The 15,883-nt window shown below is 42.2% G+C and overlaps 1 protein-coding gene across 5 annotated transcripts in view; it reads right to left on the bottom strand.

Annotated features, from left to right (window-relative positions):
• LOC110978845 (SAM and SH3 domain-containing protein 1-like) overlaps positions 1-15,883 on the bottom strand; it is a 104,510-nt gene that overhangs the window by 55,678 nt on the left and 32,949 nt on the right. The window lies entirely within an intron of this gene.

Below are 15,883 nucleotides of genomic sequence, written 5' to 3'. Positions count from 1 at the left end.
CGACCGGAAGAACATCCACCTTACGCAAGTCAATGACCGCCACATAATATGGGCCCCTCTACAGCCCTCGCATGTTGCTCTGGCTGCGCAGGTTGCCATGCCGATAATTGCCACGGCAGCTGCAATGGTTTCATTCCATTTTTATTAAATGTACATTTTGTCGGATAAACTCGGAGATCACTGGTGTATACATATTATTACAATGAAATTTTTTTTTTGGTGGCAGATTTACAGAATTTATTTTTTGGTCTTCAAAACCTCTTCCACACTTACAGACAGCGATATAAAATACTTAAAAGAAGTACTGGCTCTGATATTCTACACTGACATTTTATCTGCAAACTAAATGTCATCTAATATTTCTTCTTACGTATTTTCCGTGTTTCATTACATGCAAGTCAAATTACAATCTCTGGAGATCAGTTTGTCCGTGCGATGAAAATTTCGGAAAAACAAGGAAACTCACGCATGAATAAAAAAATTAACAGACCTGTGGATCTGCAATGTTGATTAAGAACGTTGATTTGATTTGATTTGATTTGGAGTGATTGCAATTTCCGAAGTTGTAATACAGCATGGTACGTGAAGGTCATTATCAAGGTGTCATGTGCGAATACCAATGTCAATTATTCCTTGTGGCTTATCGCACAGCAGCTAGATGACATTGCAACCAAAATGCGCTGCCGCTTTACAATGGCTCCCACCGTTCTTTCCATTGTTAGTCCAAACAAATACAACTTCCGGCCCCTCCGTGCCAGGATTTTAAAGCTCTTACGGATCAAGTTTCAAGATTTGGTGGTTCAAGGGGAAAGAAAGTCCCCCCCCCTTCAACCAGCGGTATCTCCTAACGGGAAGAGTGGTGGGCTGACCTGATGGGCTAGTGGAGGGGGGAGCTGTGCAAAATTTCTGACAGGAAGGAAACCTAATTGAGTGGAAAACATGCAAGAATTACCGGGCTCAATGAGCCAGGAGAATTTTTCTCAAGTAGTCTTCTGACAAAGGAGGAGGCGTGCCGGCTAAATTGAGCGGAACGGGCGGAGGAAGATTTACCGAATAATTATTTTGACAGGAATCTGGTAATTTCTGTTGTGTTCACTGGTGGTGGTCATTCAGGGAGAGGGTAAGGGGAAGGGTAAATGATAATGGACTGACTGCCCAGTCAATTGGTCACCTGGTTCCAACAGAAACCTGTCAAATATGTCAAATTATCACAATTATACGATAACATTCAGTGGAGGCAAATGGGAGAAGACTTTTGAATTGGAAAGTTCATAGGGGATATAAATGTACATGCACGAGTATGTAAGTCACCTGTTTGGTCCAAGCACCAGGTGCGAGTCGGAGAAAAGCCGGCTGCCTGTCATCCTAACAACCTCTAAATGGGTTACTTCAATCGGAATATGTACACAGAGGTGCTATGTTTCATTCTCCACGTACTTGAGAATTTGACCAATCAGATTACAGGAAAGAGGTGCACAGTATAGTAATTGAAGTCTCTGATGCTCTTGGTTTGTTTGTCCTTTTATGCATATGTATGAGGGTAATTCCAGAAATTAGGGGTCCGTTTATTTTCGTGTCCCTGTCACATCTGACCTATGATTTTGTAAGTTCAGAACACATTTTCTAATATCCAGGAGTGATGAATCAATGCAAATTACCTGCCAAACAAATAGTAATAGTTTGAAATCAATTCCAGTGATATTTCCACATCAAAATATAAAAGGTCAGATGTAACAGGGGCACCAAAATGTCAAACTTTTGGACCCCTAATTTCTGGAATTACCCATGACATAAGGACGCCAATTCCTGAAGCTACTATTGGAAGAAAATACTGCTGAAGAAATGTTAACTTCAAGGCCCCCCTATAAAAAAATCAGCTGAATACCAGTCACACAGGCAATAGGAGACACCTTGGCTGGTAACCGGCTTTGCAGAGCTAGTAGGCCTATTACCGGTACCTGCGCTCAGCAATTCTATCAATTTGTCCTAAGATTTCTAAGATGAGCAATTTATTTGACAATAGCCATATGTACTGATGACGTATCACTGTGCTTACCGCAGGGCATGATGGGATACAGAAAGGGGGCTCATTGGTACATGTACGCATTGCCATACTCTGCAATCATAAGCATAAATACATGAGTATGGTTACCTCCATTTCCAAAATGCAATATTTAAAAAAAAAAAACAGTTAAAATCTTCTGGGGAGTCATTTTTCACGACTAAAAACAGTGAGATTTCCTGTTACCTTCTTGTGACCAAATGGTACATATATCTTTGCCATATCCCTTACTTGTTGCATACCACAGCCATGTGCACTGTGCCATTGATCCCATTCTATCCCATCATGCACTGCGGTGAACACTGTGGTACAAGTACATAGTGCTACATACCAGTAGTAGATTTGGAGTGAGTCAAGCTTAGTGATGAACTCCCTGACAATCACTTGTGGTGACTTCTGTTCGAATCTCACCCTAGTACGATATCAGAGAGCTACACTACTTTAACCACAGGGGACCGGCGTTTTCGAGCACATAGGCTTTATACGCATACACGACGCCGGGGAACCCTAAACTGGACAAAAGAGCTGGGCCTTGACACAAGAGACCATGCTCGGCACAAAAGACTGAGCTGCAGGGGATTGCCAACATTCTTTCAGTTGTCAATAGCGGAGGAAATCTGTCCTTGCTTTGAAAGATTATACATGTACCACTGTTTGTGGCATTCAGCGCAAGCAGATTACCACCGGGGACAACAGCTCTCCAGCGCTCCAGCGATGAGCGATACAGTACTGCTGCATGCTAATCTGGCCTGTATTGAAAAGATGCCAGCAGTGCACTGTGCCAGTTTCCGGAACAAAAGAGACTTACATAACACCACACAATCTGGGCTCTTTTTACAAAGCTGCAGACCTGGCTGAAATACTCAGGCATCAATAGATTTTGTCTGTCAGACTAGAGTGGCCATCAGACAGTCGTTCGTAGGGGTGTAAACGTCCATTAAATGAAATGATAAATTTTTGAAGAATTTTGAAAACTGAAAATCTTGAAAATCGCCCATACGTGTGCACTGCATTTTTCAAAGCACCCGGCAGCAAGTGGTAAGAGCTACACTACTTTAACACTGAGTGTGCAAGCTCAGACAATGTTGTGGGATATTTTCCTCTAGCACAAATCAGATCATGAGCCTAAATGTCAGATGAAGTATAAAAATCCTTATGAGCGGTATCAGGATGATACCCAACTCCCCAAGGGTAGACTTTGCTCAATCATGGATGACAAGCACCTGACTTTTTTTTGGCACATGTACATCCATGGGCACGGATGCTTCATAAAGACCTCTTGAATTTTTCAAGGAGAATTTCTGCAAACGCTCGTAAACATGATGGAAGTGATTAATTATGGATACCACACGAGACGTTTGAAGATCCCATAGATCAGAACGAATGGCCCAAAAATCCTGCAGGCAGCTACTGGGAATACTTCATAATCCCAGGAAAAAAGTGTTAGCCACATGCTTCAGAAATATTGACATATCTTTGTCTAACATACTTTCCTGAGGATACAAGTAAGAAAGATAAAAATAAGGGCTCAGATTTTTTTTAAAAGAAAGCCAGAAAGAGTTAAGCAACTGAGGTTTGAGGTATATCTCCTCCAGCTTTTCAGGAACTGTGACCTTTCTTTTATTTTGCCGCTTTTATCCAAGTCAGTACCAGGAATGTGCTACAAAACCACAAAGTTCTCAAATAAAGTTTTCGGAAGATATGCATTTTACCTGTCGGTAGATAATGCAAACAAAGGAGACTACAGTATTTGTGTTTGTCTATGGCCTTCTTGGTCAGAGAAAAGCTACCAACAGCATGAATTTGGTAGCAAGGCACCAGTCTTAATTGCCCACAAATTTCTTCTTGAAGTTTCTACAGGGGCTTCACCACATACGCACTGTTTGGATTTTTAGCATTCGAGCTTAAAGATAAAACAGGTAACATTTTATTTTCAGGAATTTGAAAGCGTGTTCAACTGAAGTTCTTTTATTACATGTGCACGCACATGTGCGTGTAGAGTAAATGTGGCGACATGGTTTGGAATTTTCACAAAGAAAGTACAGCTTTCAAAAGTGCCATGTCGGACAAAAATGTTGGCATTTGACAAGGGTCCTGCCTCAAGTTTTTGGTCAACATGTGGGCTTGTTTGCTGGCCACTGCTTGCGTACTTGCCAGTCGGCCCGTACGCACTTATCCCCAGCTGCAATCAACCGTTGTGACTGTGGGCAGAGTACACATGCTCCTACCAAAGCCGATGGTCTCGCGGCTGAAGCCACTTGCCATAGATAACATGTTAGTCTTAGCCAAAGCCCTTCGTTTTGACCTCTTTTAGTTCTGTGCCAGTGTCTGCACACGTGTGTTCCAATTTGGAGCGACTGGATGGCTCTGACATCTAGGTGTACTTTCGGCAGCGCCATCATGTGTAAACCAAAGCCTGCGGGCAAACGTCCGGACAAGGAGGCCAGGGGGAACGAGGGGGTAAATTTCTGACACATGCTGTCAGTCAGAAGTTGGTGTGACAGAGTGGGGGGTGGGGGCGTGGGAGGCAATGTGTGCATTCTCCTGTGGCACTGGAAGGAAAGGGAGCAGCAATGAAGGCGTCAACAATTGGAATGAATCGCTTCTGCGGCACATCACTGCGCACTGCCTTCCATGACAAGACTGGTGGGGGAGGGGGTGATGACATAACAAGAGGAGGGAGGGAGTGTTGGGGGGGGGGGAGATTGGGATTTGTTTGCATGAGCATTCATGAGTGTCACTTCTGATGCAGAAATTTCAATGGATCACTCTGCCAATGTTTGACTGTTCTACAATGGCAAAACTGCTCAATGGGGGATGTCAAGGGTTTATATAATTACACCCAGGAAATGCATCTTCTGTAAGGATGATCTAACCAACAGATCTATAACCATCAGAAAGAGAAACTATGCATTCTTTGCTTTTTAAATTCTGAGATATGCCATGGTAAATCCTATTCCCGAATCTCAAACAAAAGCAGTCTTGATGAATGACAGCAGTTGGAAACACAAGCAGAAGTCACGGCTAAAAGTGTGCCCCTCGTTTCTATCCCGACAATTTCGCTTCCCCCCCCCAAAAAAAGAAAGACTTTGTTACTGAATTCCAAGATCTCTCAGAATTCTGGACATTTTCATGAACATGCAGATAAAATCTGCCACTCATTTGATTAATTTTCAAACATTTGGTAAAAACTGAAGAAGCCTGTAATGCTCTTGAGGCAGTTTTTTCTGTTCACAATTTTGCAGTATACAGAACATGGTCATGTACTTGCACTTAATGTATCACTCCTAGTTACGGCATGGCCATCTCAACATGTCGTCGTTATGCAGTGGACACACGTACTGCCTCCGGGCATATTAGCATGCCATCCTGAAAAACATGTTCACACGTATGAACCCAACACACGCACTGCCAGACTGGACAGCATGGCCACACACTGCCACGGCTACATTCTCGCCGCGCAAATCAATCACGGCCGTTAAACGAGCCAGGGTCAATGGCCGAGAGGAACGGGGAGGAGAGGAGAACCCAATGAATATTCAACGGCCAAGTCTAACAGCCATCATGCATAATTCATGCCAGCTAAGACTGATTCGAGGCCAGCGTGTGTTCTTCTTAGATGTGAGCATCGTGTACATTAGTGTTAATTTCGAGTGGTTACTGAGGCTTACCGAGTACCGATCCCATTACAAAATCAACTGTCACAATGCCCGAGCTTTAATACTTCAAATCACCTGACATAATCATCCTCTTTAAAATATGCTTTGTCTCTTTAGTCTATTTCACAAGGGGGGAGAAAGGTAACCAATACTATACTGGTCATATTTTATGTAACTGTAATTCAATAGGGTCATCTCCAATATGTTTACTCTACCATTAAAACTGTCCAGTACCAAGGAAAAAACAAAAGACTTCTTAAAGAATGGGAAGTTTTTTTCACATAAGGAGCTGTAGCACTTGAATAAATTGTCACAAAACAAAATTACAATGTACGTGTACATGAATATACAATAAAGGCAAAAAAAGTCACTATCAAATTTCTCAAAGATCTCTGTATATTTTTCTGTCCTAGGCATCAGGAATTTCAACGATAATGCCTTTTATTCTGTGTCATTACAAAACAAGACCTGATTAAATTATTGGTTAACTCATAATAAACCCTTCCGTTTCTTCAATGCCCCAGGTGCATCTGCAACAGCGGGCGACGCTCCTACCCTGAAAAATGTCACCACCTCCGAAACACAAAAAATTGTCCAATGTTAACGAGACTTTGGCATTTGACACAGCAGGATAATTAGTAGATGACACTGATGCCTATCTGCTGATTGTGAATCTTGACATTTTAAACAAGCCTTCCGTTAGCGGCGCACCATGTGAGCAAGCGAGAGAAAGAAACAGAAAGAGTTACCTAGGCACCGTACAACACTGCTGCCACAAACCAACCGACTCCCCCCTCACCCTTTCCCTCGCCGTGTCTGTCATCGCCCATCTCAAAGGGGATTTGGATGGTGGGATAAACCACGCTTGAACGACCGACTGATCAACGCCAACGACCCATACATGTCAAGAGTTAGTTAGGCTCGCCCGCGCGAAGAGGGTGACGATTGGAACGCGATGCCTCAAACTCGCCTGGCTTCTGGCCGAAGCTGACTGTTTATTACACACCCCGCCGCAGCCGACTGCTGCATCCTTGCCTTGCCGCTGCTTCCAAATCAAGATAGGATGTGAAATCACAGGTCGCTGCTCTCAGCGGCTGTTGCTTTCCCCCCTTTCTCAATTTATATTTTTTTTCTTTCACATGGCTTTTTTTTCTTCTTCGTTTCCCCCCTGCCAGACAATTGGACGACAGCCAAGCACCAGGGGTGATAAATTCGGCTTCAACTCACTGACAATTTGGCAATGGAGTGATTTCTTTCTTCCTTTGACGCTGCTTCTGGAGCTGGGAAGGAAATTTAGAATTGATGCAAGAGTGCAGCTAGAATAAAACTTCAAAAATAGGGGAGTTTGACCTTGGAAAACCCACCCAGTAATTGAAAAAAAAAAGTACATACACATTTATACTTCCACTAATCAAGTGACATTTAAAAACGGATAACTCCTTCAGTGGTAATCCACTCATGGAATCTGCAGTGCAGAAGAGCACTGATCAGTTTTAACTGGTCACCAGCCAAAGAGTAGTGTAGTGATCAGTGTTGCTACTCCACTATACATATAACATTTTGTAGTCGGGTACAAAACAATGTCTGAGTTCTGAAAATAGCCCAGAAAGGGAAAATGTTATATAAAATGTAATGACCCATAGTGGAGTTGATTATCTTTGTTGATTATCTTGTGCAGCACTAAAAACGAAACAAAATTTGCATTGTAAATACAGTACGCATGTAACACACTGATCCAAGTTTGGCAAAATACATCCAAAACACTCTCCTTTTAAATCTCTGATACATCACAGTGGAAAAAAATCTTACACTGATTGGGTAAAGTACGGTAGAAAAAAAAAGCTTATATTCTGATGAAAAACAAACTGTAATCGTTGCAAAGTGATGATAGAAGGAAAGAAAAAAAACCTGCCCAAATGCAATTTAAAAAGCATTCGACAAGTCTCCGCGGGAGTTTGAAACTTCCTCCATTTCCAATGAATAACTCACATCAACAGCCTTCAGCAACTTCAATTATTTACACTGGCAGATATCACTGCCAAGACTTCTACAAGTAATAAAAAAGCAATGAAGACGGAGGGGGAAAAAAGAACAGAAAGAGAGAGAAAGAGTGAGACGAGGAGGGAGATAGAATAAGAGCAAAAGGTATGGTTTTCTATTCAAACTCCCTCGAAACATACCCAATCGAATAATCACCAGCCCCTGAATATTCAGGGATGGTCAGGGGTAAAAAAAAAAACTAAGCTCACCGATGGTTTGATTTCCCAGGGGGTTGTCGGGCAAGTCGTGGGGACGGGGAGCAACGAAACTCCCAGATCAATGGGGAAATTAACAGTGACGCTAAATGCCGGCAGATACATTTCCCACCCCCCCATCATTACCATCGTGAATTAACTCTTTTTTCATCAAGGACAAAACAGCCATCCAAAACAAAAGCCAGAAGAGGAAAAAAAAACTAATCCCTATTTTCCAACTTGCCAACTTCCTGCATCGCTGGCAATAACAAGTGACTGAAAAATGGAAAATTTTACAGTGATATATGTTCGAGCTTGGCATCTCCTGTTACAGTCGGATTTGGCCAAGAGCCATCCTGGAATGAACAGCCGACTGGGAATACACGTCCATCTTGTCTCTGCTTCTTAAACGAAGCCCACAACTCCAGCATCTCTTCCTTGTACATGGGCTACTTTCTCTTGGGATTGCCATATTTTTCCAACTCAAAGAAACAATTTCGTAGGTCTCTCCACGTAAACAAGGGTGACACATTTGTTTCGTCCTCCTTACTTTACCAAAAATAAAAACATGCGGGGACAATATGCTGTCCACAATCTCCATAAATAGTCTCCACAGAAACGCCAGACAATGTCTTTTACTTTCCTTGCTTCTCTTTTCAATGGCTTAGGAGAATAACTGCATAAAGCGTAAGCTTGAATCTTTCAACAGGACTGCAAAATATTTTCTTGCAGCAGAACGACTGACTTAACTGAAGGTATTGACGTCAAATGTGTAGGCAGTGGGCTGCAAACAACATTTACTTCAACTGCAAGCAGTTGTAGCAAAGTAGATGTGAGATGGAGTTTCTCGCAAACGTTTTGTTCCCCTCATCAAAGCTCAGAGGATATCAACCTCAGAGCATTAAAGTACAGTATCATTTCATTTTTAACATTCTTGCTGAAGTTCCACGCCTCACTGGGGTTTGAAAAGTTGACGCAGGTGATTTAATATCAAAACACGCCTGAACATGTACCTGAACATGTTTATGGCACAAAATTTGACAAGATTCTGAGATTTCTACCAAACCTTTGGACCAGGGAATGGATGAATCTGCCTGACAAGGTTTAAGCTTTCCAATGACCATTCATTAGCAAAATACTCAGCCACCACTCAAATGCAATTCTGTTCATTACTCTACTGGAGGATAATTGAGTACAGATGATACCAGTGAGAGCTTAACGAGTGGTACACTGTAAAAATACAGTGACTTGTTGGAAGTGTACATGTACGTGTATTGGGCAACATCACATGGGTATGGCTACGGTAAGAGAAGCGGGGGGGGGGAGCAGACAGCAGCCAGAGACAGGAAAAGCACAAGTGACAGGGTCAGCTTGGAACATCTAGGCGTCGGGGCCTTGTCAAAGCTTGTGTCAAGCGCCCAGTGTGTGTGGCGCCATGATCGTCTGACAAAATGTGAATTTCTAATCGGGGCTGAGAGAGACCCGACTGGGCTGATGAGGGGAAACTCCGACAACCGGGCAATGGGAAAAGCTTTTATGAGCGATGTGGAAACCGTTTGACATTTCGCGAAGGAGTTCTCACATTTGAGGCTTTTTTGTCCAAAGTGAAAAAAAAAGAGTAATGGGATGACTGCAAAAAAACCAATTAACTCAACGAGCTGGAAACCTCTTTCACATCATGCAAAACCTTTCCATCCATCTTAAGTGGCGTAACTTACATGTATCTCTTTCTCCCAAACTTGGCCTTTCAATATGAAATGACTACTGAAGTTGTGCGAATCTTCATGCCACTGGACACTAGCCATTGAGATACAAAATAATTGCAAACAGATTCATTCTGCACGAGCGTCAACGCCATTCGAGAAAAAAGCCTCGTTAAAACCAACACAATCATTTTATTTGCTCAAACGCTTGTAATAATCCTGTTGAGAACCAGCACTAACAACGCTGACCAATCCAGTGGCACTACAATGTCAACATGCACACCTACACACAAAGAAACTAACCACCTTCACTTACGCGGCTTTTTTTTTTTTACAGTCTCATCAATAGCAGAAGAGGTCAATTCGACAAACTCTGGCACCGTTTAAAATCAGATGGGGAAGACCACGATGCCATTTCACAGATTGACTCCATTGATTGACTCTATCCAAACAGCCGATGCAATACAGCTTAAAAGCCTAGCACCAAGTATAGATTTTTTGCGGGGGGGGGTTGGTGCACGGACCAGTGTAGACGCAGAAGGTTCATAATGCAAGAAATTGTTTGAGCAAGCACAGAGGCAGAGCATGAAGCATCCTGTCACCAGCTAACGGAAAGTTTAATCAGTTTGAATTTCATTCCCTGCCCCTTTCTCTTTCTCTCTTTCTCGGTGTGAAGGGACAGGCGAAGAGGGAGAAGGGGCAACGACCTTGTCAGCGGAAAGTTTTAAAGTTCGAGGCCCCAAGGAAGGGTTTACAGTCAAGGCAAATGACTGGGCGTGAACTTCCCAAATGAAACATGAAAAAATATTTGTTTCTCTGTTCCTTTGGAAAAAATCTTGCAAACGACCGGTGCGATCGGCAAGTATAAATATGGAAATGTGAGACACTAGGAGAGTATCATAGGAAGTTTGTTTGGGGGCAAAAAGTACAAAATAGGATGAGGCATTACTATTATCGTTATTTATTCGGTCACTGCACATACAGCAAACAATACGGAGAACATCACAACATGATAACAATCAACAAAAGGATAAATAAACAGGGAAAGAGTGGGGATACAGGGGGGCAGGGCGGGCAGTGGGTCAGAAAGAGGTGTAGGGGGAGAAAGTGGGGGACGGGGATTTGGGTTAGGGGTGAAAGGGGAGTTAAGGGATGTAAGGGAGGTCATGAGATGGAAAGAAAGGGAAAGGGGAAGTACAATGTAGTACACAAACCAAGTACAGTCCAACCAAGGGTGGCCAGGATGAACAAAAGTGACGACACTGGGACTTGAAAATCTGTTCATCCAGCCCTAGATTTGACGATTGACAAATAAATAATTTGGAATTAAGTGATAAAAATATGCTTACAAAATAAAAACTAAATTGCACATCAAAATTAAGTGATAATGAGTATAAAAGAATTTTGTTTCTAAATGTGCGGGTAATATAAATGGAGCTTGTACATAAGACTCATCTACATGTACAAATGCACGTACAGTGTAAAGTGTGCATGGGGCTATTTTTATTTGAACTACGTGCATGCATGTTGTCAAAGAATTGCTCTGAACAAATAGATTCTAAAGCGGGAAAGTTTTTCGGGACTTAGTGGAGGTACATGTTCATGTACAAGTGTGATACAAAGTGATTTGGCTTGTTGTTGGAAAAGAACTAACGTAAACACCATGGGGGAAACGCAGTTAATGTAAGATCAACACAGAAAATGGGTCATTTCGTACCATTCATGTTTATCAAGGACCCCTGGGTGGGGGCAGGGGAAGAGAGTGGAATCTTACCTTGTCCTCAAATTCGCACTCTTAACGCATTTCTCTAGAGTTTTGGCTTCCATCACTGACTAAAGCCTTTCCTGTGAACCCTACACCGTCGGCAAAGTGCATAGATTGTGTACAAAAGGGTGCTCCATTACGGAGAGAGCCTGTTCGTGCCAAAAAACAAACGCCGTGCGCTTTTCACCAGATCATCAGTGTAACACGGGCTTTGCCAGGGAAAATTGCTATCACCGGAAATGTCCACAAAGTTAATTGCATTTTCCGCGCAGAACATTTACCAGTGGGGGAGGTGCTGTTCGCACTCCACCACCACTCCATCTCCGAAACGACGGGTACTGTTACGTGTTTATCAAACTTGTGTGACTATTACCATCCATTTAATACACTTGGGAAAGTTATGTTCAGGTGCTTTCATCTTCATCTGCCCCAGACCGGTGATCTATTTTAAGCAGGGAGCAATTTACGGGAAAGGGCTTTTAAAATGCGCATACATAGGTGCGCTGTTTTTACCAACGGTTGAGTTTAAAGGTCTACACAGAGTACTTGCCAAACACGAACCTTTCTGTTATCAAAACTACGGCAGAGACGAGGCACAATCCAGACTGTCTATATCAACTACTCATGTCGTCATGGCGAGACAGTTACTCAAGTGCTGAAATATCACCAAAAGTGCAGAAATTTTGTTTTTCGTCTCCTCTTTTTTTAGGGAGAGAGTTTCAACACGTTCTTAATTTGGGAATCTGATATCATAATAAACTTTGTGAGTTGTAGGAAGTCCAGGAAAGTGGAAAGATGATGGGCCGTTAGCACAACAAGCCTTGGCTATTTGTGGTGTGCCTACCGGTGGGGGATAGTTTGGGAAACTGGTGAGGATGAAATCTAGGAAAGACTGCATAGCCCTTTGCAACATTTGGTGTAACTGCGGACAAATATGGCCCTGAACGATTTGCGAATTGTTTGAATCAAAAAGTGCTTTTCATCTTGCTGCCCAAAACAAAACAATCCCACGGCATCCAGCCAATGAAGTGATTCTGTCTTTGTTGTCTGAGAAAAGAAGCCTCTGCTTCCATTTTTTTTGGTCAGAACAGCAGGTGACCGTCAACAGAGCTGCACGTACAGGACAGAAAGACAAGACTTTCAGGGAGTGTCTCAACAGTCAGCAACATGTGTTCTGTTGGACCATTCCAGCTACATCAGAATGGCCGAAATGATCTGATTAGTGTTAAAACCGTTCTGAGGCAGCATCCGATGAGAATGCCAGTGTTTCCAGTGGAATAGCCACCCGTTCCGGAATGAGAACAAGGCACTTCAAACACAACATCCTGAATGTTCCAAATCTGCCTTGAGCAGAAGCACCCCCTCACATGTTGAAAAGAGCCATGCTTGTAGCGAGAATTATGCAACCACAATTCATGTATTTCGTAGTTATTCATGAACCAGCAAAGTGTAGTTCCCACCTTCTCTTGGTCCTGCTCATGGTGGATGATGGGACATGTTCCAAACTGATACTGTTTTTTTTTGGGGGGGGAGGGTTATCAACTCAATAAACAGCTTAACGTGGCCAGCATTGAATCTCTTCATGCAAACCTGTTTGATAATCCTGCTATTAAGGATCATTCTTTCAGTAAAATAAGTGTCATAGCTTCGTCAACAACAAGAAGAAAAAAAAGCAAACGAGATGATTGCCGCCGCTCCGACAAAAAAAATCATGGCAAAAAAAAGACAGTACACAGAGCACCCAGTCACCAGCACACGCAATTGAATTGAGGCGCAGGCATTGAGCACACTTAGGGCTAATTTGGCCAATTAGGACGCTGTGTGTTCGCGGTGGGGATACCGGATTAATCGCAAGTCGGCCTAGGGCGGTATGCTTTTTTTGCAACAGTCTTTTTTTCCACTGGCATAGAAGGGCAAAAGGCCAAGACTTGACTAGGTCAGTGTCTAAAAACTTGGTGTGTGTGTTGACCCTTTGCCAGGCAGTGCAAACGGAACAGCTAACAATCAGTATAACGAGGGATGAATGGTGCTGTCTATATCGGAAAATTTGATTTTGATTTCATTTGATTCTCCTCTGATTGCTTATTCTTACATTTGATTGTAAAAAATGTCTTTAGACTTGCATTTCAAAGAGTGGATGTTGTTCTAAATATTCAATCCACATGATGATTTTTTAAACAATTTGGCTTTTTATTTGGTTTGTTCTAAATATGCTTGTTTTTTCAGGACTTTTGTTTGGCTCTATTTAGAGTTTGTGGCTTGACTGCACAGGCTTAGCACACATTCACATGAAAGGCCTGAACTGAAGTTCTGAAGCTGCATGTGCGATAATACTGTCATTAATTTGTAGTTCAGTTTCAATGTTTTTTTGTACAATAGTATTTTCCCACACTGATTTGTTTTACGACATGTGTACCCTCGATCTATTAGGGGGAAAAGATTTGGAAGGCAATGGCGCTTGCTAAAACCACACTGGTACAACAATTCTTTTATATTACTGTGCAGACATAACCAAGAAAGCATTCAAAGCATTCTGAAAACACTTTGTTTCATATGAACCCAAGCTTTGATTTCTTGTGTTCTGGTTCTCAAAGTCGTTTCAGGGTATGTCAAGAGTGTAAGATTTAAAACACCCGGGACTGTGCTTGTTTGAGCACACTGTTTTCTCTCGAAAAAGAAACTGTAGGGGCAAAGGAAATCAAATACTTTCCAGCAGGACCAGGGACTTAAACTCTAGTACATGGTACTCTAAACTCGGTCTCAGATTCGAGAGGGACGACGAATTAAATGTCAGTCGATCTTATAACCACCATATTTTACCAAGCCCTCGGGAATTTCCTAAACAATAATTTCAGTACAGTGCTTCAAAACTGTAAAGGAAAGACAAAAGTACCGGCAGCAAGCGCTTCATGTGACTGGAGTGTAATTTCGATTTTTCTTTCCTTTTCATGAGAGCATTGTACATATATACGAGCAGGAAAGGTTTTGGTTTCAATGTGAAACACGACACCTGTGCTTAATGACATTTCATTTTCCATGAACTCTGACGTGATCATTTTCCCCACGCAGGTACATGTAAAACTAAATGCACGTACGTCGAAATGTGTGTGACATTCATCTAAAACCTGACTCCAAAATACAGTGGGCTTTGATCAAGCTGCAAGCGTGGGTTCTCCTTTGTATTTAGTTGAAGAAGAAAAAAATTGTGTTCCTCTCAAAAGTTTCACTTTAATTTTATACTCTAGGCATATCAGTGTGGAAAACTTTTATGGGTAGTATACACTCCTTCACATGCGCTTCTTCTTGGCACAGAAAACTGGTCCATTTCTTAGAACATATAGTAGAACGAGGGTGTGTAAAAATTTACGGTGTGGTTTGGATATTGTAATTATGCTTTCCCAACTTCCGAGCTGTTGAAAGCGACACATGCACACACCACACAAAACGACACATATGAGCACGACATGGGCCGGCATTTTCCATGCTTCAAAGAGCAGAACTATGTTAACAAGCTTGTCTTTGAGTCAACTTGATTAACCAAGCATACCACACATAATTTTACTCATCAGAAGAGCAACGGCACACTTTCGGAATGAAAGACAGACAGGGTATCACAATGGTCGAGTTCGGGCAGCCTGTTTTTGAAAAAGGTTTTGTTCTCGCACTTGAACAGTGGGAACACGACTCAAGAACACTGTTCTCGGAACAGGATCACACACCACCTCCTCGTCAGGGTTTTACAAGAACACACAGAAAAACTTGCAAGATTTTGATTTTTGAACAGCTGCAAACAGTGATGGCTTACAAAGCCAGAGACAATAGGAAATTTGCAAAAGTAACATTAAGTATTCTTTATAACACAGAAATGAATGTTCCTGTTTGAACAGAAAAGAATTCAGCCCAGTTATCCAAACAGTAACTCTCGAATAACGTACATGGATGTTGCATGTTCCTTGTCACTAACTACCAGCAAAAACCGGTTGTACGTTCCCGGTGTTTGAGCGGCAGACCAAAAACAAATCAAACTGTTCATGAACATACGAGAACAAGCCCCCCAAACTCAGCCTATACGTATGGAGGACCTTACCACAGCATTGTTGCTGTGAACTGACCAATCACTCACAGGGATTCAAGTGTGATGACTTCAGTAAGGTGCTGGCTCGCCTTTAAATGGGACACCAACTCGTACATGTACCTCAATCTTTCTATACTGCAATTTAAAGCAGTCGTCTCAATTCCCCCTTTTTTCTAAAAAAACAACTACATGTACTTCTTTACATACATGTAGACGTAGAGCTTGATCAAGTACATGTATATAAAGGTGAAGTGTATTGAAGAATTAAGGAGGGTTGCTAGCAGAAATCCTGGGGATTTTAGGGGAAATTACTGTACCAAAATGAGCTGTTTCAAGGACAGGAATAACGTTTACATGTACCTGTACGCCTAGGCTCAGCATAATT

Source organism: Acanthaster planci, linkage group LG15 (assembly GCF_054643075.1).
Source record: "Acanthaster planci isolate LZ-2023a linkage group LG15, COTS_SCS, whole genome shotgun sequence".
Classification (NCBI taxonomy): domain Eukaryota; kingdom Metazoa; phylum Echinodermata; class Asteroidea; order Valvatida; family Acanthasteridae; genus Acanthaster; species Acanthaster planci.
The sequence above is the reverse complement of the archived record's forward strand: the minus strand, read 5'-3'. Positions and strand labels throughout refer to the sequence as shown.